Source organism: Sciurus carolinensis, chromosome 9, assembly GCF_902686445.1.
Source record: "Sciurus carolinensis chromosome 9, mSciCar1.2, whole genome shotgun sequence".
Lineage (NCBI taxonomy): Eukaryota > Metazoa > Chordata > Mammalia > Rodentia > Sciuridae > Sciurus > Sciurus carolinensis.
In genome coordinates, this window is record NC_062221.1 from 129,158,091 (window position 1) to 129,184,346 (window position 26,256).

Consider the following 26,256-nt stretch of genomic DNA (forward strand, 5'->3'; position numbering starts at 1 on the left):
GTGGTCACTACTGGCCACTCGAATCTCATGATTTATGGAAACACCAGTGCATATGATTCTGAGGTCCTGAATGAAGTTCTTCAGTTCAGGACAAGGTCTCCCATATCTATCCAAACCATCAAATGAGTAATACTCTCCAAAAGTGGTGGTCTCTTTCCCAAAAGTTCTACCAAATGAAAGTTACCCAGATACTTGTATTCAAGCACCTGGGGTAGCTCTGCTGCAAAACACCTGTGCAACTCCACCTCCTCATCTAAACTCTCGTAAAAGCATCAGCTAGAACAAAACAGCACCAGGCCGGACCGGGTCCAACTGGACAATCTGTCTTCCATGAAAATAAGCACACACTTGAGCAAACCAAGGCTTGCTCTTGAGCAAAGCAGCAAATGACATTGGCAAAGTCCCATAAAAGCAGTTGAATCCTCTGCCCAGCTCACCATCTCTTCCCATCCCCACTTCGCCCTTTGAATACAGATGCTAAGTAAGCACACAGGGTGCCATATATTGACCAGGACCTTTCCACTGGATGAGCCCCAGGAAGATGAAGGGCTCAGGGCTGGCAAACTCCCATAAGGCTCTGCTCCTTCTTGAGGAACTGTTGAGCAGTCAACTTCCTCTGCTCTTTGCTTTTATCTTCCCTTCTGGACTGCAAGTGTCAATCACAGTACTCAATAGTGGACACTTTCCCAGTCTCTGGCAAGTTTGGAACTTGTACTCACTTTATTCCTACCTCTAAAGGTGAGAGAGGAAGGAAAAGCAGGAGGGAGGGAGAAAGAAAAGGAAGGAGAGACCCAGGAAGGGACAGATGAAAAGAAGGAAGAAGAAAAGGAAAGAAAGAAAAGAAGAACCAAGCAATGAGATGCTCAAGGAGGGAAGATGATGTGGAGAAAGAACAGAAAAAAGTCTAGGAAGGTAAGATAAAAATTGGAAGGGAAAAATACAAGACCAGTGTACTAGCAATAAACCAGAAAAATAAGATGAAAATACAGCAACCCTGGTAACCCCACTTACACCTCAGGAAGAGGGAGCAAATGGGAGGAGAGTTTTCTTTTTAATTCTATTGCATTCACTTTTCTCCTTTCTGGAAGGAAGGCACTGAGGAAGATGGTGAGGTTGGAGGGATAAGAAAGACAGGAGGCAGAAAAAAATGTCCCATGATTTATTAAGTACCTACTTTGTGCCAAATCCCATGATAGGTGCTCTATATGAATATTCATAGTGAAAATCTCACAACAAGCCCCACAAGCAGTTTGCATTATTTCCATCTCACAGTTAGGGAAATGTAAGTTCAGAGAGCTTAGGTGACTTTCTTAAAGCTACACAGCTAAAGGCAGCAGAGCAGGAACTCAAAGCAAAGTCTTTCTGACTCGAGCATTCTTGATCTCATACTGTCACATGCTCAGAAAGAAGTTGTTCTAAGAAAACTTTCACATGCTCAGGCTCATGCATTAAATATGAACCGAAATGAAATGTTCTTCCCTAGTCATTATAGCAAATTTGTTCTACTCCTGTACAAGGTAAATGTGTATTGTCAAGTGGGTTGAATGCACCCACAATTCACATTAAATTACCAGTAAGTCTCATGCATATTCTAGTTAGATGTTTCTAAAACAATTTCACAGGGTGTGCCTGTGTGAATACACAAAACCCACTGTGGAACAATTCAGTCCAACGTGTATGATGTTCACGAACAGAAGGTATGTATGTTTTAATAAAAGTGAAAAACAATCTACGTCAAGACACAACAATAAATACATAATGTCTTCCTCTGTGCAGCTAAGGGACTCAGTTGCTGGTTTTCCAAGGGTGTTTTAAAACCTCCTTTGACAGCATTCCACAGGCAGAATTTTTTAAATGCATATAATCTCAGGAGGGTTTTGTGCTTCAATTAAAATACAAACAAAAACCAAAGTTGGTTCTTCCAAAAGACCGATAATATTGATAACACACTAGCAAGACTGATCAAGAAAAGACACCCAGCTGAGGATGCAGCCCAGTGGCAGATCACCTGCCTAGCAATGGACAGGCCCTGGTGCGATCCCTGACATCATAAAAACATGGAACCAGCACAAGCAATACCAGGAAGATAAAGGAAACGGTTTCATGGATGTGGAAAAATGTGTTTAACAATATTATGAGAGGATATTATGTACAACCTGAAGCCAGTCAATTTTAAACTTGACATGAACTGGGAAAATGCCTGTAAAAAATTACTACAAAATAATTACTACAAAATAGTTACTACAAAATAATTTTAGTGGTTCTCTATCTATTAAGTAAACTCAATCTTAGACAAAAAAGTAGAATTTTTTTTTTTTTTTTTTTTTTTTTTTTTTTTTTGCCGTGCTGGGGATTTGAACCCAGGGCCTTGTGCTTGTGAGACAAGCACTCTACCAACTGAGCTATATCCCCAGCTCCGAGAAAAAATTTTGAGGAAAAAAAAATAGAACTAAACGGGGTCACCTCCTGGGAGGGGAGTGGAGACCAAGTGAAAAAATAACAAATACCGAACTTGTAGCTTTCTCTTAACACCTATATCGGCATACAGCAGAATTAACCCCAACTTCACATATTATCTTCTAAGAGCCCCAAGTGACAATATCTAAAAATCTTTCATCTATGAATCATGTATTCCCCTTTCTCTGGCTAAGGATTACTGTTCCATAAAACTCCATCTATTAGTCAGTTTCAGCAGCTCAATCACAAGGTCCTGTTTGCTTGTCTTTCCTGTTGAGTGAGTGGCCCAGTGCGGGTGGGGGAGTAGGTCACACACTGCCTGACAGCCTCAAGTTCATGTCTACCTGCCCAATCCTCCCTGGAACCCTGGACAAGCTAGAACCTGGACTCCAGCAGGTGTGACGGCACTGGATTAGGCACCTGTTGTTCTTCCTGAGTCAGGTCTAGTAGGGTTTAAGAATTTTTGTTACAAATGTTTCTTTAACTTTAAGGAAGTCAGAAAGCCACCTCCAGCTAACTGTCCTGACCCATAACATTCAAGTGGAGGTTTGCTAAGGAAGCCATGCTCTACCACTCTGAAATTAGGGAAATGATAAAATCGCCTACTAACACCCTGGTAATTGGACGCACCCTACAACTGGGAGAGAAATCCTTAGAAACTGAATATTTGCTTTGCTATAAATATAAGACCTAGACATTTCTTCACCTTTGTTTCTTGCCATAGAATTAAGGCAGTTCTCTTTTTAAAAAAAATTAAAAATGAAGAATTAGCTTACAAAGAAACAGAATCTGAGCTCTGTCTGGGGCTCCTGTATTACAGTGCCTGATCAGACGTGAAATGAGGGAAACAGGTAGCAGCCCAAAAACCTCTATCAGACTCGCAACCAGCAAACACCACACACACCAAAATAAAAGTCCACTGACCCCTGGAAGTAAAACCTAAAGAACGTCTGTGAGAAACTTTCCTCGGGCCAAGTTCGTCCTTTGTGGGGCCACAGTCACCTGTAACGATCCAATCCTAAGGGCCACCCTCCTCCATACTTCCTCTCAGCACCCCACCCAAAATCGACTTGGGCAATCGAGCTGAAGATAAACCAGCTGCCCCATAAAAACTGACGTTTTTCCCAAAAAAGTTCCGGACAAAGCAACACCTCCACGGCCAGGAGACCTTAAGTGGGACTTACTCAAACGCAAAATTAATGAGAAGCCACAGAAGCTTCCATGCCTCACTCAAGAATGACCCTCAAGGGGCTTGTCCACAGACTTTTCCCGGTACTCCAATCCCAAGTCCCTTGGGCTGGGAGTCGGGGGGGGGGGGTGGGGATGGCATTTTTCAACGACATTGACCTGTGATTGCTCAAGCGCACCGGGACAGCCCTGGGTAGGACGCATCTTTAGCGGGTGACTTGATCCCTCCACCTCCTTCCAGACCTCGAATCCCATACATCCCATAGGGTGATCTTGGCTTCCAGAAGACATGGGGGTAAGATGAGGCTCTTTCAAAGCCCCTTTACCCTAGAGCCAGAATCAACACCGCGCGGCGGCGCCCGCAGCTCCGCCGGCCACGCGCAGCGCCGGGGGCGCAGCCTGGAGACGCCGCTCCCACCCGCGGCCCGGGATCCGCGGCGCTCAGCGCTCAGGTTCTTCGCCGCAAGTCACAGCTCGCGGCTCTCGCCCACCCTCCTGCAGGGCCACACGCCGCCGCTTCCCCGACCACTCAAGCCCGGGCGATCGCCGGTGGAAAGAAATCGATTTTAAAATTAAAGCTCACCCCCTGCTCAGCGAGGCGCACATGTCTTTCCCGTCTGGCTTCACATCTCTCAAACTTCCAGTCACAGAAATGAGGAAGCTGCAGCCTTCCCGGGCTGGGCTGGCGGAGGGAGTGGGTGTAACTTGTGAAGTTTCGTGCTATGATGAATCTGGTCACTTGGGTGTGTTGGAGAGGGCCTGTCGCTCCTCCCTCCCTCCTCCCACCCTCCCCGCCTCCTTCTCCAATCTGATTCTCCCCTTCAGCGTTCCCAAAGCCAAGAACCCCAGGTGGCTGTCAGTCAGAGCCCCAGCACCCAACTCGCAGCATCCTCAGGGGAAATTGACTTCTAACAGTCCTTAACCATCTTACGGTGAACCTGGTCACCCTGCGCAAAGCGGGTCTGTCGGGTTTGTTTTGTTGCTTGGTTTTTGTTTCAGATGGGGTTAGTACATGGCAAGAAAGCAGCGCCTCTTAAAGATTTTTAAAGGTTAGAAATACGTAATAACTAACCCCGTAAATGGTTATCTTCAGAGGCAGAAAAGGGGGTATTTGTCAGGGGGAGACCTAACTTCCAAACATCTGCTTAAAAAGAGTAGGGAACAAAAAAGAAAAAGTCGAACTTTTAACTGGTATCTTTCCTTTAATACCTATTCTGGGACTGGAGTTGTAGCTCACTGGGAGAGCTGCCTGGCATGTGTGAGGCCCTGGGTCCGATACTCAGCACCACATATAAATAAATAAAATAAAATGGAAGACTCATTGACAACTAAACAAATATTTTAAAAACAAACCTATTCCAAAGTATTTTGGATATGCAAAACTATATTTAAAATAAAATGACAAAAACCCAAGTGCCCACCATGCTGCCCAAAACATTAAAATTACCAACATATTTCAAGCTCCCTGTAAAATCCTCACTGAAACATCTGCCCCTTCCCCATCCCCTAAAAATAAAGCTGCCATATATTTGATTTTCCATGAGCAATTTGTATGTCACAGTTTCTACAAATTATAAAGGAAACACGCTCACTTCAGTTCACCAGAAAGCAATCCAGCATGCCTGGTGGACTTGACCTTGATTTCCAAACAGAAGTTTCATTACATAAAACTTTAAACAATCACAGGTTACATGGAGCCTCAGGTGGCTGGTTAAAGAGAATGACAGAAATCACAATTCAGGAAAACAGCAAATCTGGAGTGACAGGTGAGTGGCCATTTCAGGAATGGCTGAAGCGTTCATGGATGAAATTGATAGATTAATAGGGCATTACCATTTTATAAGGTTAACAACACTGCCAAAAGTCAAGGACACCGACCCTCGCTGCAAGGGGCTTTCCTCAAAGACTACAAAAATAGAAACACAATAGTCATTAAAGGAGTCATAATGATTCAAACGCCAGCCAGAGCTACAGGCTGCGAGTGATACTTAAAGACAAGAACTTTCAGGATGATGAGGATCAGAATCAGTGTGGTAAAAATTATATGTATGTTTGGGGCAACTTTGAATGTGTCACGGCTTTTATCACATTGATGCTGATCATCATTATCCTGAAAGTTCCCTTCTTTGAGTATTGTTCATAGACTATAACTAAGAAAAAGATGCCAGGCTCATCATTATAGTCTTGGCAATTTGCATAAGGTTGGCATAAGTCAAAATTTAATAACTGAAAGAAGCAAACAAATGAAAGTGGGCCCAGGAATACTTCTGGGAGGAACAGAATGAAAAGAAGAATGTGTGGTTGGAGCACTAGTCCTTAATCGGAGGTGATTTTGCCCCAGGGAACACTTGGCGCTACCTAGAACTGCCTTTGGTTGTCACAACTTGGGAGGGAAGGGTACCGCTGGCATCTGGTGAGTAAAAATCATGGAAGCTGCTAAACATCATACAGTACATAGGACATCCCCCATAACAAAGAATGATCCAGCCCACAAAGCCAGTAGCTCTGCTGGTAAGAAATCCTGAGACGGAGGAGGTCTCCCTATCAACTATCACTTCATTAAATATTTCCTGTAGCACTGTTAACATTACCAAGAGACTTTCTCTTCTTCTCTCTCTTCTTCCACCATGAAGCATTTGATGGCTGAGAACCTTCTTGTGTGGGCTCAGAAGAAAGTGGATGCTGAGGTCAGAAGCACTAAGGCATTCAGTGCCCTGGGGCACAGACTCAGTGGTCACAGCCAGGCAGTTCACTAAGATAATGACCTGTGCTGAATTTGGATGAAAATAATCATGAAGGGGTGGGAGGAAAATGATGTAAAGCCAGGGTATCAGCTTCAGAATCAGAGATAGCACTGTGGAGGGGGAGGGGAGCAGGAGATGTGAAAGGTACAAAGAAGACAAAGGCAGACCTATCTCAGCCCTATCGGTGACTTCTCCATGACAATCATGAGTCTACCCTGGAAATACTCAGAACAGGAAGAAGTTTAATCTCATTGCGGCTTATCGAAAAGAATGTCACAAATCACTTACAGGAAGAAGAGTGTGAGTACCTTGAAGTCAACCTGTGAGAAGAGCAGTCTTACAAAATGTTTTCTGGTCTCATCATTACCCAAGAAGCACCCTAGTTTAATTTTTGATTCACACATAATAATTACACAAATTTATGGGCTACAATGTGATCCTTGGATACAGGTGTACAATACATAATGATCAAATCAGGGTGTCTAAACCCTCTCCTGTAGCCATTCTAAAGTACACAAAACATCACTACTGACTGTGGTCACCCTGCAGGGCAACAGAACCCAAGAAATGATTCCTCCCATTGAACTATTACTTAGTACCCTCCACCTTCTCCCCTCCCTCCAGCCCCACTCCTTTCAGGCTCTGTTAACCATTTACTTACCTGCTCTCTACCCTAAAAAGAGCCTCTTTTAACTCTAGGATCCCATATCTACTTTCCCCCCTTCCTTCTGATACTATTGAATTTCTGCTTGGAGGCAGAGAAGAATTTGCTCTTCTCAGGGCTCAGTAATGCTCAAAGGGAAGCGGACCACAGAGGGTTCGTTCAACTTGAATCCCCTTGAAGCCAAACCCAGAGCAGGAATTGGATAAATGCATGTCAGGTTGGACTCTGTCTCCTTCCCCTTAGCCCTGAAAACAGTGTCCCTATTGCTGCTTCTAGAGAACTCTCAGGCCTCCCTGAGTTCCAGTCTGATCAACCTATGGAACATGATTAGCATACAATACCTGCTAGTGCTATATTATTCAGTAACTGGCAGATTTCAAAACATCTGGACAGGAAGACTGACCTGAACCAGGTAAAACCCCCCAATACTGGGAACCCAGATGTTCCCAGGCAGTGGTCTTGGGTCTTGCAGAAGAACATCTCTCCCTGAAAAGCATGGGCTCCTGCAGCAGAAGAGCCAGGTCCTGGAACCTTCCACACACCACTGGTCAAATGGGTAGAAAGGAAGATACATTGTCCTTCTTGAGGCTACCAAATTATTAACCTGAGGTCTAGAAAGCCACTAGTTTTGCTTATAAAAAGTCTTATGAATTTAGGAAAAGAAAATGTGTACAGTCGTGAACCCAACACAAAGTAATGCGCTTTTGCACAGTATCTTTGCTCCAAAGAAATACAGCCAGCAGGGGGAGCACCGTTGATTTTTCTTAACAACTTGTCAAGATCCAGATAACCCTGCAAAGATGCTAAACGATCCAAGTTACAAAAATAAACACACGTCACTGAAAGTGAAGATTTATGTAACAATATTTTTCAAAAACTAGAAACCATGACACCCTTAAAACGTATCTGTATTATCAGTGGACACTGATAAAAGAGCTAGCTTAGCAGACAGAGGGGACCATATAATAAAGATGACAGAAAACAGCATTTGGTATGTGCAGAAGAGGTCAGAAAGGGTCGAACCCATTTCCTTCTGTCAGCTTAATTTACGCTCAGAAACAAAAAAACCTTGGATAGTTCCTTTATGCTATTTTCCCCAAAGATTTTTTAACTGTCTTTAGCCATTTTACATATTAGATCTACACTAGCTGACTTTTACAGTATCTTTTACATCATTTTACATCGTTTTTTCAATGACACAAAAGTCACCCTTAAGCAAGTATCTTCTGGATTCCTGCACAAGGGTCTTCAGAATCAGCTGGCAAATCTGATGCCACAGCCTGTAGTGGCTCTCATCTCCACCTTGTCTGCTGGCACAGGTTGCTCAGGAGGACTCCCAAGAACAAGGCAATCAGTGCTCAGGCCAACCTGACAGCCCCTGCGTCGCCTAGCAACAGCATGTCAGCAGCAATGCTGCGAGAACTGACTTCCTCCCAAGTTAGGTAAGGCCCAACAGGCGTGTTAATGAACAGATTTTCCAAACCCAAATAAAAATACCACTTTCCATCATATTTGTGGTTCCAAATACAGATCCCATCAATCCTATTGTGTCACATGGAAATCCAGGTGACTTCTCAGGAATACCATTTTACAGTTAGCTACAGACTGATTGTCAAAATTCACTTTTTTTATATTTGAAATCTATTAGAGGACTATATATGGACTTATCCCACCCACTTCTGGGCAAAATAACCTGAAGATCTGCTAGAGAAACAGGATGTGTTTGGAAATCCTTAATTTAGCCCCAGACGAGGTCTTCCTTCTTTCTGAGAGACAAAATAGTTATACCCTTCCCGGTGATATCTTGAATGATAGGCCCTTATTAAGTTTGACTTGATGCAAGAATATTCACAATGTCAAATTAAATCTGTGCCAACCCAACTTGGAGCCTCATTGCCTAGTTTGTTCTATCTGGAAACTGAGTGTCTAACAAATATGCAGAGATAGTCCTTAAAAATATGAGGTCTGTCAGAAAGAATCCAAGAAAACTCTAATGACGTTTAAATGTCACCTCCAGAAGACATTGCAGTGACTGTGTCCTGTTTCTTAAAATCCAAGGGCTTCAGTTTCCTCAGTGACCAAATCATGATGTTTCTTTTCATTTTCTCTGGCTTCCTATCTCTCCCAACCATATTTTTCCATGATTTTAAAATTCCCATTTCTGCCACTGCTCCAATTTGCATTTCTTTGCAGAAAAACAACTTTAACACACGGTCAGGCGTTTCAGGACTCACTGAGACCTGTATCCTTGGAACTGAAGCCATGTCTGTACTTGGAAGGACGAAGGGAAAATGGAAGAAAGTGTGACCCGGGATACGGTTAACGAGGCAAAGGAAAAGCCTATGAACCCTTAGCACTGATCAGCTGAGGGCCAGAAGCTGACCCACCCACAAACACCATGTACCTGTTGATTCCCAGGGTGCTGGGTGCCTCGCACCAGAAGGGCATGTGGCCATAGAGAGAGAGCGTCTGGCTTCTCCCAAGTCTGGGATCTTACCGACACTTCTCTTCTGGGAAGCAATAAATCATTGTTTTTGACACCAAAATAGTGCAGGACAACTAAAAATAAGAGATCAAGTTCTAACTTCAATCCTGCTGTGGCCAGCAAATTCTTCTCACCCTCAGGATGGCCTCTTGAAACAGCTGGTTCAGGAGTGTTCCCACTGGGGAGGGCATGGATAAGAAGACCAGGTCCAGGCTGCACCAGCAACCCGCTGAACAGCTTAGAGTCACTTCCCCTTCTGCAAGCGGGAGGTGGAACCAGAGGATGACTGGCAGAAGTCTACGTAGTTAACTGGTACATGCCCAGTGCCTTCTGCAAAGGGTAGGGGACACTCAACATGCCCAGATCATTTTCAATCAGTCTATGTCCCAAGTTGGTATCTCAGACTTTCCCAAAATTATAATGTTTTCAGGTTCATATTGCTGTTTTGATCATGGATAAAGCATAGTTCAGGTATAGTTCAGGCACTACTTACACACTGGACGAGAGAGTCGGGGCCCTTCCAAGACTTTGGGGCCAAATAGGTCTTAATCCAGGAGCCCTCCCCAGGTTCCCATTGTGGAAAAAAGTGGGCCACCATCCATCAGGGTCACATAGGAGACCACAAAGGCCCTTGGCACTAACCAAGGCTAAGCAATATAACAGTATTTGCTTTTATTAATCATTGGTTGCAACAGTTTTGATTTTTAGCTTATATTAAGATATAGTGGTAAAGTCATTCCGTGTTTTCTGGACCAAAGCATATTGCAGGATATTGCAAGGACAGTGAGTGGGGAATGAGGGGAAATTCAATAGGAAGGGGACACCTAGCAGCACTTGGGTACAAAAATGAAGAGAAGGATCACACCCCTGGGTGTGTTGGTGACACCTGGCACCTTACAGCATTCACAGCTAGTGACAGACACATAATCAACTATGCTTAGATGACTTCTTATGAGTTATGGTGGGGAAATGTTCCAAAGAGAGTGACTTGCCTTGCCTTTCCTTCCAAGATTGCAGACATTAGATTTTGTAGTCTCTAGATGACTGGGCAGCCTTTTCTCTAATGTAAAGATTATTCTCAAACAGGAAATGCAATAAGCTTGTATCTCAAAATAGCATAACAGACACATGATAGGACATAGAGCCATACACAGAGGTGTAGAAAGGGAATCTGAGATATTAATTGCTTATTTGTCTGAAGCCAGATGGACTGAATAACTTACTGAGGTTCACAGAACAAAAGTAGTGTCAGTTCACCCTGGAATAAATCTGCTATATGTGCTCCCACTTAGTTAACTGCTTAAAGTTTTTTCCTAGAAAATGAACATTAAATCAGTACATGCATATGTAATCTTGGACCCAACACAGAAAAAAAAAAAAAAAAACACGTGCACACAAATAAAAAAAAAAAAAAACAATACACACTGAGCCCATACAAGAGGGTACATGAGAAATTTCTTGGCTTAGCCCCCAAACAAGCAAACAAGAGGCCCAGAGACCTGGGCAAAACGGACACAGATCAGGATGGTTGCAGACAGTCTGACTCACTAGCAGCCAGCACCCTCCCGAACAAATTGCAGTGGCCAGCTAGATACAACCACAGGGGAAGCCCAGTAGGGACAGGGGACAGATTCATGCACACACAAGGGATCATGTAGCAACCTGAGCAAAGACACAGATCTCCCTATGTCCTACTACTGGAACTCAACGATATTAAAATGTTTTTCTACAAGTGCTGCAAAACTTCGTGTCATTTTCACTTGCCCACCAATATTCACTGCAACAATATTCAAAGTAGCTGGAAGTTGGAAACAAGCCAGGTGTCCATCAGCAGATGAACAGACAAATACAAAGTAGCATAGCCACACACCAGAACATTGTGCAGTCATTAAAAGAGATCAGGTTCTGATCCATGCTGCTACCTGGGTGAACCTCAGAAATATTATGCTAAGTGAAAAAGGGAGGCAAAAGGAAAAAGGGGGCATGGTTCCCCTTAGACGAAGTAGCTGGTTCCAGAGAGTGGTTACGGCATCGTACACGCAATTAATGCTGCTACATTGTGCAGTTAAAAACACTTACAATGGCAAACTGTACATAGACTTTAGGGTTTTTTTTAAAAGATACAAAAGAAATCCAACCATTTGGCTCAGGCATATGTAGTTTTTAAAAACACTGCTGCTAAAAGCAAAAGTAATCAAAACTTTTATCTACACATATCAACCGAGGCCTTACAATGTGTCTTCTCCCATTCACGTCACCGTGATCTTCGCCACACACCCAGAACACTCTAAGAGGTGAGATGCGATTGTCTCAACTGTCAAATTAAATCTTGCAAAACTTCCACGGTAAAATAAGGCACACCTTCCAACTGGCTGCCAAGCGTCACAGCTGTGCAGAATGTCCCACAGAGACACTGCCACCAACCCATTTCAACCCCAAATTTCAAAGCAGATTAAGAACCAACAGAGGGTTGAATAAGAGTCCAGAAGCGTTAGGAGTAGGGGAAAGGAATCGAACTCAAATCATCAATTAAAAGTATTAAGTAGGGCAGATTTTCACAGACCAAACTCATAGGTATCCCAACAGCTGTTTCGGAGGGGCAAAGACACACGTGGGGGTACCAGGCAGTCTGAGGGAGAATTCTAAATCAGCCAGGAGTCTCTTTCCTAATCACCAGCCTATCACTCCATTTTTGGCCCTTACCTGCAAAATGAGGGTGTCATCGAATATCCCTCGTGAGGCCCATAAGGACACTTCGGATGGCAATGAGTCACTGCCACGTCCCGACTACTATGCCTGGGCTCCTCCCTGATTTTTGCCTTCACAACAAGGCAGCATAGATGACAGGACCCATTGAACAGATAAAGAGACTGAGGTTCAGGGAGGTGAAGGGAACTCCCCCATACTACCCAAAGACAGGAAGGAGGCAGCTACAAATCCTAACCCAGTCTCTCGGAAGCTGGGACCGCAGCTCTTCCCAACCTTACAACTGCACTTGGGCTACCACCTCGCCACATCATCGACCTCGGCATCCTCACACTCCCTGTTTCGTCCTGATTCCTCGCATCACTATCTTCTGAACCATTTTTCTTGTGTTCTGGGTTCATGGTCAGATCAATAGCTAGGAGTACAGAAGATCAATAGCTAGGAGTACATTTGAACTAAAAGTTCAAAAATTTGGTAGATTATCTCAAATTGATTGATTTCCATTATGCTTTGGGGTTTGATTTCCCTAAGAATTTCTTATATGCATATCTCCATATTCAAGGGGAACTGAGTTCTATTTGTTAATATTTAGTGAAGGGTATTAAAATTAAATATTTATAATATTCTAAGATTCATAGTGAAGTAAATGATGGATATTTTGGTGTCCTGTCTATTATTTGGAAAAAAATGAGGAAAAGATTTAAAAATACATGTGATTTGCGCAATAATGACCCCCTTCTAGATGTCCATGTGCCTTAGAGGTCAGATTTATGGACACCCTAAAATAAAGTTTAAAAGGAAATTAAGCTCACAGATGAAGCTAAGATTTCTAACCAGCTGACTGTAGAATGGGTGGCTAACTCTGAATTGTCCATGGGAACACAATATAATTACAAGAGTGTTTAGAAGTACAAGAGGGAGTGAGAAAAGAAGACTGGCAATGAGATATGTGATCTTCTGTTGTTGACTTTAAATATGGAGCCTGCTGCGATTCCCACAGCCTGTCCTCACAGCATACCGCCTTCCTGGTCTCAAGGCCAGATGTAGCAGGTGGCAAGGTACTTTAGGGTTTGTCATGATGCCGCTGGAGTTGATCATCAGTGCATCTGAGAAAGATGAGCAAGGTACCTAACCTGAGCAAATTAAAGTGGGCAATAGGCAAAGAACATGCATAATGCATGTGTAGGACATTGGCACATGGATTCCCGGGGCCTTTCACAGAGCCAAGTTCTCCTCCAAGAAGCAAGGTCAAGGTCTGGACTGAGATAATGAGCCATTAGGTGGATATTTCACACTGACCTATGTAGGATACCTCCCTCCAGTGCTAATGCTGGTTCACAATCAAAAGAAATACATAATAAGCAGAGTGTTGCTTATGCAGCCACCTCGAGCTCTCCCAGCTTCCCGGTAAAACAAGGCGGGTGACTCATGGGGATGACACACTGTTCCTGGCATGGGTGCCCGGAGTTACGCATGCCTACTGCTGTGGGGTAGGCTGGCAGATTGACCAACACCTCACCACATTGCCCAAAACACCAAAGCGCAGTCCTCCTCTCCCGATGCCTGGTTTTTGAGCAGGGATTTCTCACCATTAGACCACAAGGCAGCCGAGCTGCCACGCTGAGAATCCTTGCTGTGTGCCGGCCAGAGCCAGGATAAGCCATCTCTGCCTTTTACTTTCTCAGCTTCAACAGATTCACACACCGTGCTAAGCCCGGGCTTATGATTCAGCCTTCTTGCCCCTCCCAAAGCCCTGCGCCCTGGGAGCCTTTGTTCTTCTGGCCACAGACAATTCAGCCCATTACAGAACAGCCTTAATCCCTTGTCCGCATAACTTTCCATTGCAAAAAAAAAAAAAAATTAGTCAGGTCGCCTGGATTCGAGGTCACCAGCCTCCTATAGAAACATCACCAGACACTGATCTTCCCGCTCAGGTTATTTGTAGCAGTTAGTGAGCTGCCCATTTCCAGCCTGGTAGACACACACAAAAGCCATTGACGTGCAAACTCCAAGAACAATATTCTTGGCCTTTTGTTTTAATGTGGGTTCATGTTTTCATAAGGACATGCAGCCAGCTCGGAGGACTTGCTTTTGTCCTGCATAGACGTGTGACCTTAGACTGGAGGTCTTTGGTCAACATGACCTGCTTGGTGAGGTCCTCCCAGTCAGTTCCCTTGCCTCTACCCCTCATTCCCAGCACATTTCCTTTCCTGCTTCCCTGCGTTAGGCTTTTCTCCCTTATACAGTGCACTAAATATTTTCTCATTTTGCCGTATTTCTTGCTTATCATTCCCCGCCCTTCTAGAAGGTAAGCTCCGGGACAGGCAGTCTAACTCCTTTTGCTCATGACTCTCCCAGCTGCTTGGAAGCAATGCTCAGCACAGGGTGGATTCCCAACAACTGCTTGATGACCTGAATGACAGTGATCCATCACCTGTGACAGTACTTCCACAGCGGAAGCATGATGCAAACCACCCCGGTTTGAGGTCTCTTTCTTAACTGCAGATGCAAAGTCCTCCGGCAAAGAGAGAGAGGAGAAAGAGAGAACGTGGGAGAAATATGCAGTTCTCACAATGACACACAAATACTTGAGATTTCCAACTTGCACCATGATACTAAGAATTTTCAAGACAATGCATCCTAAATCTCTGAAATACATGGACTACTGACAGAGTGGGAAAAAATACCCTAACCCCTGTGTTCGTGAAATCATGCATCCCACCCTCATCTCACCACCGATCATCTTTCCAGGCTGCTCTGTCTCATATCCTGCTGTGGCCTGAATATTTGTGCCCCCAATCCCCCAAAAATCCAGATGTTGGAATTCTAACCCCCAAGGCAATGGTGGCATTTGGAGGTACAGTCTCTGGAGTGATCTGATCGTGAGAACATGGCTCCCATGATTGGGATCAGTGCCCTTAGGAAAGAAATCCCAGGGGTCTTGTTTGCACCACCTGAGGATGATCAGAAATCCAGGAGGAAGGAGACCCACTCCAGACACCAACTCTGCTGGTATCCTGAGCTTGCACTTTTCAGCCTCCAGAAGTATGAGGAGTATTTTTGTGTGTGTGTGATTTCGAAGCCACACAATTTATGGTAGGTAGTCTGCATAGCAGCCTGAGCATCCTAAGCCGTACCCCAGCCCCAGCAATCCTTTCCCTAGCCTTCACGTCCCTGGTGCCTCACATCTTCCCTAAGACACTTAGATTTTATGGTCTATCATTTTATCTCCTCCCTCAGCTTGCTTGTCCCTCAAGCAAAACCATCGACCTGGTTAAACAAAAGACTGCCTAGTTCAAAGCTGAATCTGGACAGTGGACTCCAGCTAAGGAAACAAAGCAGGAGGCTGATGGGTCTCCTTTAACCTCATGACCATTACTGTCAAGCGTATCCTTAAATACCATTGGCAAATCACATAGAAATTTCCAGTCCATTCGCTCACCTACTCATGAAGATTACATTTTCTCTTCTCAAATTCCCCATCGTTTCCCCTGTTTTCTCCACGGGTGACATTTTATCCTACTTCTCTGAGAGAAATGAAGCCATCAGGAAGGACTACCACCAACTTCTAAGGCTGTACACACCCACCCGCAAGGGTCTGGCTGCACTTCCTCTACTTCCCTGCCCGTGGCCACAGTCACAGTCCGTGCTCCTACAGAAACCAAGCCCTTCGCCTGGGACTCGAACCTGTGGCTACCCCCAACTCACTGCACAGTTTTTATCTCCTCTGCATTGTCAAATCACAAGTATACAAATATGTTGTTTTCATCATCCTCTTTTCTGAAGAAACACTCAAGAGCCTTGTCTACCCGCTCTGTCCCAATCTTTCTCTCCCACTCTGAGGAGGCTTTATCATTCCCAAGCCTAACGACCTCCTGGTTGGTCAAGCCAATGCTTCTGTCTCGTTCTTCTTCACATATGGCCATGACAGTAGCAGCTTCTGACATGGTGGGTCACTCCTTCCTCCTTGCTATAATTTCTGCTGTTGGCTTCTGAGACCGTAATGATTCTCCTTCTGCTTGCTGGCTGCCTCTGCTGGTTCCTTCTCTTCCCTCTGACCTCTCGATGTTGGAGAGCCCCAGGGCATGGGCTCCCATTCTCTTTACCATCTGTACTCTGTGACTCCATTGGGAGACATGCAGATCTACTGCCCAGATCCTATTTTAAGGAAAGATCTGCTGCTGGATGCTTAGACCGTGGTCAGCAGGCAGCCTTCACCTCCCTTCAACTCCCCCACATCTGTCTCAGCTGCACAGAGCAGTATCCCAGGGCAGACTCCAGCAGGTGACTGAGTGAGGCAGGGAGGGAGGACCAGCCTCCACAGGACAAGTGAGAGGGTCGCTGTGCTAGCTCCAGAGTTCCCTGGTGGGCCACCCTACATAGCATTTGACTTCTCTGCCCAGGCCTGCTTCCTCCCCCTTCCTTCTGAGAGGTTAACCTCTCATCAATATCTTCCCCCTAAATGCCATCCCCTTGCTCTGCTTCTGGAGAAATCAACCCACAGCCTGGGGGATCCCAGCCAGTCGCATGACTCTGAATACCATCCACATGGCAGCAACTCCCGTGTGTCTTAGGTCAGCACCTCTCCGGGGATACCCACCTCTCCGGGGATATCCTGGGGATACCCAATGAGGACCCAATACTCCCCACTGGGTGTCTTCCAGGTACTCGGCTGAGACAGCCTAACACATTTCAAACTACAGGGAGCTGATTCGATCTCTCTCTCTTTCATGACCCACATGAACCAGCCAGAAAATTCTATCACGTCCTCTTTGCCATAGGTGCACCCTACATCCCTCCTCAACACCTCTGCAATGGCCGCCACAACCTAAGCCACGACCGTGTCTTCGCTGGATCACAGCAGGGCTTCCTAACAAGCGTCTCCATTCGGTTCTCATCCCTCCACCCAGGAGATCACATACTCCTCTGCAGAGGGAGAGCCAGACTCCTCCGAGGGACCTACACCGTCTGTCACCCCGCTGAACCCCTCACTCCTTCTCTGCCATCGTCTCTGACTCCTATTCCCCTCGTTCACGTCACTGAAGCCAGGCTCGCCTCCAGATGTTGCCGGGACATTTCAGGCACACCCCTCTTTCTGGAACATTCCTGCATACTTTCGGTCTTCGTTCGAATGGTCATGACTGCAGACTCGCTCCAGTTTCCCCCAGAACCACCTGTACATCCAACATAGCTTCACTTTGCCTTTTGTTTAGCAGCACTAACCATCTTTTATGCACTACATCATTAAGTTAGTACCATCATTAAGTATTAATTAGCTAATACAAAATGAAGAAATGATAACAAATAATTTATCAACAATACAAACAATTGCTCAGTGTTTAATGTTAGTCCACAAAGAGAAGACTCTTCATCTGCTGATCACTGAGAAATTCCAAGTACCTCGGACAGGGCCTAGCACACAGGAAAACCGAAGAATAAAAACACTGGTGGAGTAAATAAACCATTTTAGTTCAGCAGAATGAGGCAGAGAGGACAAAAATATAAAGATAAGAAGAAAGCGAAACTAAGGGACAAAGCAGAGAAAAAGTCCAATGTGCAGGAAAAAAGAGGAAACACAGGCTGGAAATAACCCACCTGCACCAAAAAAACCAATCCACAGATCAAGAAGTTCTACAAACCTCAACAGAATAAGTAAAAACGTTCTCCACGTCATAGTAGTGGAAAATCCAGGGGGGGCGGGGGGGACAGAAAAGCAAGAGGAAGATAGATGATCTACGAAGAATCAACCATCGGGCTGAGAGCCCACTTCTCAGCAGGGACAGAAACCAGAAGTGGAGCTGATGTCTTCTAAATGTTTAAGCAAAATCCCTGCCAAAGGGGAATTCTGCATCAGCAGAAGTAAAGATAATCTGAGACAGAGACATAACAATGTTAGTAACACTTGTAGGGGGATTAAAATAACTTAAAAAGAAAGAATATTTACCATCACAATATCTTAAAAGCTAGTAGAGAGTAAAAAGAGTTAAAGTACTTGAAAGCCTGTGTGTTATCTGGGAAGGCACTGAAGTACACCTTTTTATACCTAAGATTTGTGATCTAAGGTAACTGGGTAATCTCGAGTCAGGGAGAGAACGTTAAAAATTAGATAGACGGCTGGACACAGTGGTGCACACCTGTAATCCCAGAGACTCAGGAGGCTAAGACAGGAGGATTGCAAGTTCAAGGCCAGCCTCAGCAACTTAATAAGACCCTGTCTCAAAATTAAAAAAAAATAAAAAGGACTGGGAATGTGACTCAATGGTTAAGTGCCCCTGGGTTCGATCCCTGGTACAAAAAAAAAAAAAAAAAAAAAAAAAAAGGCAGACATAAAAGGCAAAATAACTGATAATTCTGGCTACATTTAGTCTAAAAATGAACCAACCAACTTTCCAACTCATGAACCAACACAGGGATATTACCCAGAGTATGCTTTAAAATATAGAAACATGATGCCAGTGGCTTGCGAGGCTGAGGCAGGAGGATCACAGATTTGAAGCCAGCCTTAGCAACGTAGTGAGACTTAAGCAAGCTAGCAAGATCCTGTCTCAAAATAAATATATATAATATACTATATATATATATATACACTATTTATATACTATAATATATTATATACTATATATACTATATACTATAATATATATATACTATATATATTAACTATTTATATACTATAATATATTATACTATATACTATACTTTAATATACTATATTTATATACTATATACTATATATATTATATATACTATACTATATACATACTATTTATATACTATAATATATTAACATAATATATGAATATTTATATATGTATGAATATATATAAATATATATAAAGGGCTGGGGATGTGGCTCAGTGGTTAAGCACCCTTGGGTTCAATCCCTGGTACCAAATAATAATAACAAAAATAAAATAAAATAGACACCTGAACACTACACATCAGTAAGAAAAGACCAACTCTCAAATAAAAATATGATCATGCCAGTCACAGTGGCACATGCCTGTAATCCCAGTGGCTCCGGAGGCTGAGCCAGGAGAATCCCAAGTTCAAAGCCAACCTCAGCAACTTAATGAGACCTTGTTTTAAAAGAAAACCTAAAACGGATTGGGGATATAGCTCAGTGATAAAGGGCCTAGGGGTTCAATCCCTGGTACCAAAATAAATAAATAAACAAAAATGATCAGTGATTTGAAAAGGCGGATCACAAAAGAGGAAAGTTGAATAGGAAATAAACCTATGAGTAGGAGTTAAACCTTGCTGGTTATCAAGAAAACATAAACAAAAACCAGAAAATCTACTTGTTAGCAGAACAGTTAGAATTAAACAGGACAGACTAATAAAATATCAAGGTTTCCCCAAGGACATGAAGCTAACAGGAACCCCCTTACACAAACAGGGAGAGTAACTGGGTCAACCACTGTATCAATTCAAGAGGAAAAATCAGCAATTCCACTCCCAGAGTCATATCCCAAGTAATGCATGCACCTGGTACAAGGAATGTCTGAAGATTCACTGCAGCATTATTCACAGAAGCCAGACACTGGAAATGACCCAGACGTCCATCACAAGTAGAATGTGTGACAAATTTATAGTATATTTATACAATGAAACTACAAACGAGAACTCCACATAGGAATGAATCTCACCCCTGCCTCCCTGACAACTGTTGAAAAAATAAAACCAGACCCAGCATACTAACAAAGTGTGAACCCACTCATACACAGTCCAAAAAGAAGCAAAACTAGACCACAGGGCTCAGGCATGCGCCCTCGGGTGGTGAATATGTGGAGAAAAGCCAAAGACATGACTCCTTAAAAGTCAGGCCCCATTGTCTTCTTTAGGAGGTAGGAAGAGGTTGAGTAAGGATGGGAGGGAGGCCTTGGGGGACACTGGTGTTCCAGTCTTGCACCCAATACAATCACATTATCCACGAGGCTATACCTTCACATGGTGTGTACTGCTGTGGCACTTTTCACAATTTAGGAAGAAGTTATAAAATCCAGGTGAAAACTAAACTATCTTGGAGGAAACTATTTCCCACTGAAAATTAACCCCCTTCTCAAATGAGAAAGTCTTTTAATTTTAGTCTATAGATACAAAGTCCTGGTTAAATATCACCACTTTATTAAATATCTCAAAAGCCCAATGAGTAAGAGAGTTAATGACAAATAGCTTACTTATTACAAAGGAGATGCTTAGTTTATGAACATATTATCCTTCTACCGTTATCCAAATGATGGCAGATCATATGGTCATAGACTCAGGTGACCCTTCTTTGAGGAATACTGTCAAGTAGGTATATAATGTATGTATGTATGTATGTATGGTATGATGGATGAATGAATGGATGGATGGATGAATGGATGATGGATGCGTGGATGGATGGAAGGATGAATGGATGAACGATGGATGAATAGATGATGGATGATGATGGATGAATGATAATGGATGGATGAATGGATGATGGAAGGATGGATGGATGATGGATGAATGGATGGATGAATGGATAATAGATGATGAATGATGGAAAGACAGATGGACAGATGATGGATGGAAGAAGAATGGACAAATGTGTGTATATACTTAGTGTTCATATATATATATATATCACATATATGTACATATGTACATAACCAGATAAGAATATAGTCCTCCTGTGACTTTATTCAAAAACGAAGGAAGCATTTAAGAACGGGCTCAAAAACCCCTATCTCCCCTGACCTTCTCTCTGGCATCACTGGAGGAGATAAGCAAAGGACCTGAGGTTTCCAACACCGGAGCACTAAAGAGGAAGTGGGAAGAGTATGGTATGACTGTCATACCTCACACTAAGCCAGAAATTCAGGCCATTTACCCAGTGTTCACCTTCCTCCTCACTGTGAAGCACAGAACCACTACCCACTGATATGGCAACAGCTATTTTTAAAGAAATGTCAGTCTGTCGCCCCTGGGCCACAAGCGCAAACTCTTCCTTCCCTGCAGTGGGCGGCACCTCACAGCTATATTTCCTAATTAGGACCCATCCCATGGAACAGGCCATCAGGTTCTCTGATGGGTGTCTTCCCACAGGATTGACGGTGGGAGTGCTTCCTTTCCCCCTTTATCTATGAGTGTTTTTCTCTGTACAGCACCTCCATCCTTTCCTCTCCCATCATCCCTAACCACAGAGATGGGCACAGCATCCAGCCCAGGATCATTGTTGAAACTCAAGACCCTGAACATAGAGATTGGTCCAGAGGTGGCTCCACGATCAATATTGGCTAATCAGAGAACTTTCTTGGGATTCGTTCTTTTAAATCTGAAGATGTCAACCTAGCACTGCTAACAGCAACACCTGCTCAGTTCAAGCTGACCTGAGAAAACCTAACCTGATACATGGAAAACAGGGATGAAAGACAGAGACAGCCTGGTGGTGGAACGTCCCCACATCCAGTAGTCCTCTAATCCCAGCTTTCCCCGATCCTCACCAAAGCAAGTACAATTTCCACTTTAGCCTTCAAATGACTTGAGTTTCTGACCCTGGCAACAAAGAGTTCTCGTTCATATGGTATGGACTTTGGTTTTCCAAGAGTTATTTTTTAAAATAACTTTGCTGTTGGAGTTATTTTGCAGGGATAAGAAGCAGAGATCTGCCCTATGACTGACAGTCTATTCCACATATTTGTGTGAAAATGTTTCACCAATTCCTAATTTCCAATTTCTCTGATTATGTCTTTTAAAACTATACTTTCTGGCCGGGTGCCCTAGCACATGCCTGTAATCCCAGCAAATTGTGCTGAGGCAGGAGGATCTCAAGACCAAAACCAGTCGGTGAAACTTAGCAAGACCCCATATCTAAACAAAATTAAAATGGCTTGGGATGTAGCTCAGTGGTATGAGCACCGCTGGTTCAAGCCCCAGTGTTGGAAGGAAAAAAAAAAAAAAAAAAAACAGGCATTACCCTCTGTTTCTTCTCCTTGCTTAATACCTTATTTATTTCTTTACTTAATCCTCATTTTCCCTTTTCCAAACTTTGAATGCTCACAGGATGAATCTCTTAGGTTTTTCTCTCTTCTATGAAATGCTGATCACCACCCAGTTACAAATTGAAAATGGAGCAGCAGTTAGAGATGTTTTGCAGCCTCCAGATTACAAGTTCAGAGCTTTTCCAAAGAAAGCTCTCTGGTTTTGAGGAAACTCTGGTTGCTTGTGGCAACCAACGGAAGTCCCTCTGAAACCACACAACATGCAGTAGAACCTCAGGGAAAAAAAGCCTCTTCCTGTCAATTTGCTGAGGCATTTTTCTTAAAGAGATATTGGCAGTGTTCAATTTCAAGGAAGAAACAGCTTGTGCACAAACTATAAAGCAAAACAGCCCCATGATGACTCTAGTGAACACACCGCCTGCCCGAGTCATTTGCACTGACTCTGTATATCTCCCCATTATCTCAGGAATAAAGTATGTAACTTCAGCATTAGCTTTCTTAAGTAAATCCATGCTGAGCTCTACAGTATCCCCAGTGCCTAAAGAAAGATTAACAGCCCCAGCATAGCACTGTTTTACTTTTCTGTGGGTAACCAAAAACAAAAGTATCCCAGGTGGAGTAAATTTGTTAAGCAAAGGGCTAGTTAAAGATAAAACTGCATGTAGAGAGCTCTCTTACAGCTTAATGAATTGGGTTCCATTTCTCAAACTAAAATTGTGAGCAAACGAGAAGCCCTTCAAAGACTTCTGCTGAATACCCACTTTTGCACACAAGCCTCTGCAGGGAGAGCTGATGAATGATCTCCCAGTGTGTATAGGGGAGTAGAAGAGAATCTGTTTGAGCGTAGGATGGCGGAACTGAGAAAATACTGAGACATCAACTTTGGATGGAGGGGTAGAGTGCAGCTCTACCTATAGGAATTGTTAGTAAGAGTTCTGCATTCTCTATAATCAAATCCTAGAATAGCTGATGCTATCATGGCCAGAGACCATGGATGGATGGACAGATGGGTAGATGGACAGATGGTGGTTGGAAGGATGAACAGGTGGTGGTTTTATGGATGTCTGAATGGGTGGTTAGATGGATGGATAGATGGATGGATGAATGGGTGGTTAGACGGATGGGTGGGTGGATGGATGGATGGATAGATGGATAGATGGATGGATGGATGGATGGATGGATGGATGGATGGATGAATGGATGGTTAGATGAATGGGTGAGTGAGTGGATGGATGTATGGATGAATGGATGGATGGATGGATGGATGGATGGATGGAGAGATGGATGAACAGACAGATGGGCAAATGGGTAATTGTATGGATGAGTGGTTAGGTGGATGAATGAACCAAAAAGAGAACAGTGGCAGTTTTACCTGATTGGGTGTGTGCTGATGGGGGAGGGAGGACAGAGGACAGGATAACTATCCCATAAGTAATTCATAGTCCAGAGTAGGCAAACTTTCTCTATAAAGGTCAATTTTTAGGCTGTGAGAGCCATACACTGTTTCTTGTGACTACTCACCTCTGCTGTTGTAATGTGAATAAGTAAATGAGCATATATGGCTTTGTTCCAACATAAATTTATTCATGAACAGTGAAATTTGAACTTCACATCAACATAATTTTCACAGCACACAAATTAATAAAATCATGTGTTGTTTAGCAAGGGGGGAATGCATCCTGAGAAATGCATCACTGGGCAGTTTCAAGATGTGCAAACATTAAAGAAGGTACTTACACAAGGCAGCTACTGGGGCAGCTAACATCTAGGTGATAGAATCTCACATGGGACCATGGACACTGTGTGGTCTGTTGTTGACCAAAACATTATGTGGCACATGATCATATTCTTCTGATTTTTTTTTTCTCCCAACCACTTTCAAAGGCAAAAGGCATCCTTACTTCAAGGACCTTACAAACACAGAAAGTCATCAGGATTTGGCCCATAGACCAACATTTAAGAACCCTAGAGCAAGACTCTGGATAGTGACCAGGAGAAAAGATGTCCCCTATAGATGCTAATACAAGGGGCATTTCTACTCTGTTTTGTATGTACTTCTCCCTTGTCTTTATTGTCCTCTACATGTATGAACACAGCCACTGGGCTATAGTTAGCCCTTTGTTTCTGTCGAACACTAGCCATGACACCTGGAATAAAACAGGTGGTTAATACATATTTCCTAAATAAATTGTGCTCCCCAAAACCCACAAGATTTCACTGTCAAAGGGTGGCACAAAGGGGTGCTCCACAGGAACCAGAATAACTAGCCACCAGCATCCCGCTGTCCACTAGCACAGCTAGGAATACCATTCTCCTAGGGTGACTGAAAAAAATTAAAGAAAGCAAATTCTACACATTACCCCAAAGCTGGATTTTTGTCCTTTGCCAAAAGTACTTCCTGGTTTGTCCCATTAAAAAAGAAAGAAAAAGAAAAAGACAAACATTTACCTTTTTCTTTCTTCTTCTTTCCATGGCTTCATAGATGTTGCTTAACTCATGCATGTCCCAAACGAAAGGATGAACACCCTTTTATTAGTACAGGATTAAAAACATCCTTTGACTCCTGAGCCCACAGCAAGGCGGCAGTTTCAATATGGTTTCTGGTGCCATCATTGAAATTTAATTCCCCGTATAACCATGTTGAGAGGTGGTGGGTCCTTTAGGAGATAATAAGGTCATGGGGGATCCACCCCACAAATGGATTAATGTCTTTCTCAAGAGAATGGATTAGGTCTCTTGAAAGTGACTTGGCTCTCACAGGATTTAATTATAAGAACATGTTGTTAAAAAGCTGTGACCCCTGGTGCTTGGTCTCCCCCACACATACCCATTTACCACCTCTTGAATGTGCTCCCTCCCTGTGATGCCATCCACCAGGAGTTGACACAGCATGATGTCCTCACCAGAAACAGCAGATGCACCACTATGCCATTGAATTCCACAACTGTGAGCTAAATAAACCTTTTTATTTAAAATTTAACCAACCTCAGGTATTTTATTATAGCAACACAAAATGGACTAAGACAAGTATGTCCCTCTCCTTTTCCTTCTGTCCATTCGCCCAGGTCATCCATCAGAAGAAAGGTCTATGTCATCCTCATGGTGGGTATGTTGTAACTATACCTCATAGCCTTCCTCTACAATATATGTATGTTTTCCAGGAAGACAGAGACTATTGAAAAGAAGATGCTCAGGGACTTTATTTAATGTTTTGATTACTGCATTATAGTTATACATAATATTGGGGTTCATTTTGACATAGTCATGCATGTGTGGAATATAATTTGCTCCACTTTAATTCCCAGTACTTCCCCTTTCACGTCCCCCCTCCCTCCTCCTGTTCCCCTTCCTCTACTTTATCGGTCTTCTAATTATTTATAGTTTTTCAATTAGTACTTAATAGATATATGTAAAGATGAAGTTCATTGTGGTATATTCCTATAAGTACATAGCAAAATTTGGTCAATTCCATCCCTCCACTTCTCCCTTCTGTGCCTCCTCCTTACCCCCTCACTTCTCTTCCTCTGCTCCAACGAGCTCCCTATTTCCATGTGATCCCTCCTTTTTCCCCCTTATTTTGATCTAGCTTCCACTATGAGAGAATATATGTGACCCTTGACTCTCTGAGTCTGGCTTACTTCACTTGGCATGATGTTCTCCATTTTCATCCATTTGCAAGCAAACACCATAATTTCATTCTTCATTATAGTTGAGTAAAACTCCATTGTGTATATATACCACATTTTCTTTATCCATTCATCTGTTGATGGACACCTGGGCTGGTTTCATAACTTGGTCATTGTGAATTGGCTGCGATAAACATTGATGTGCCTATATTGATACCACAGTATGCTAATTTTAGTTCTTTCTGAAAAATACTGAGGAGTGCATAGTTTGGTCATATGGTGGTTCTATTCCTAGTATTTTGAGGAATCTCCATTCTGCTTTCCAGAGCATACTATTCTGCAGTCCTGCCAACAATGTACAAATGTACCTTTTCCCCCACATCCTCACCAGCATGTATTATTTATATTCTTGATGATG

At 43.3% G+C, this 26,256-nt stretch overlaps 1 protein-coding gene across 5 annotated transcripts in view; it reads right to left on the minus strand.

The window, feature by feature from the left end:
* Tiam1 (TIAM Rac1 associated GEF 1) overlaps nucleotides 1–26,256 on the minus strand; it is a 361,212-nt gene that overhangs the window by 182,029 nt on the left and 152,927 nt on the right. Inside the window, exon 1 of one of the 5 annotated variants that reach the window (XM_047563440.1) lies at nucleotides 4,229–4,358. The exons of the other annotated variants lie outside the window; for them this stretch is intronic. The gene's annotated coding sequence lies outside the window, so the exon portion shown is untranslated. Of the gene's footprint in view, nucleotides 1–4,228; nucleotides 4,359–26,256 lie in introns of those variants that run through there. 5 annotated transcript variants of the gene reach the window in all.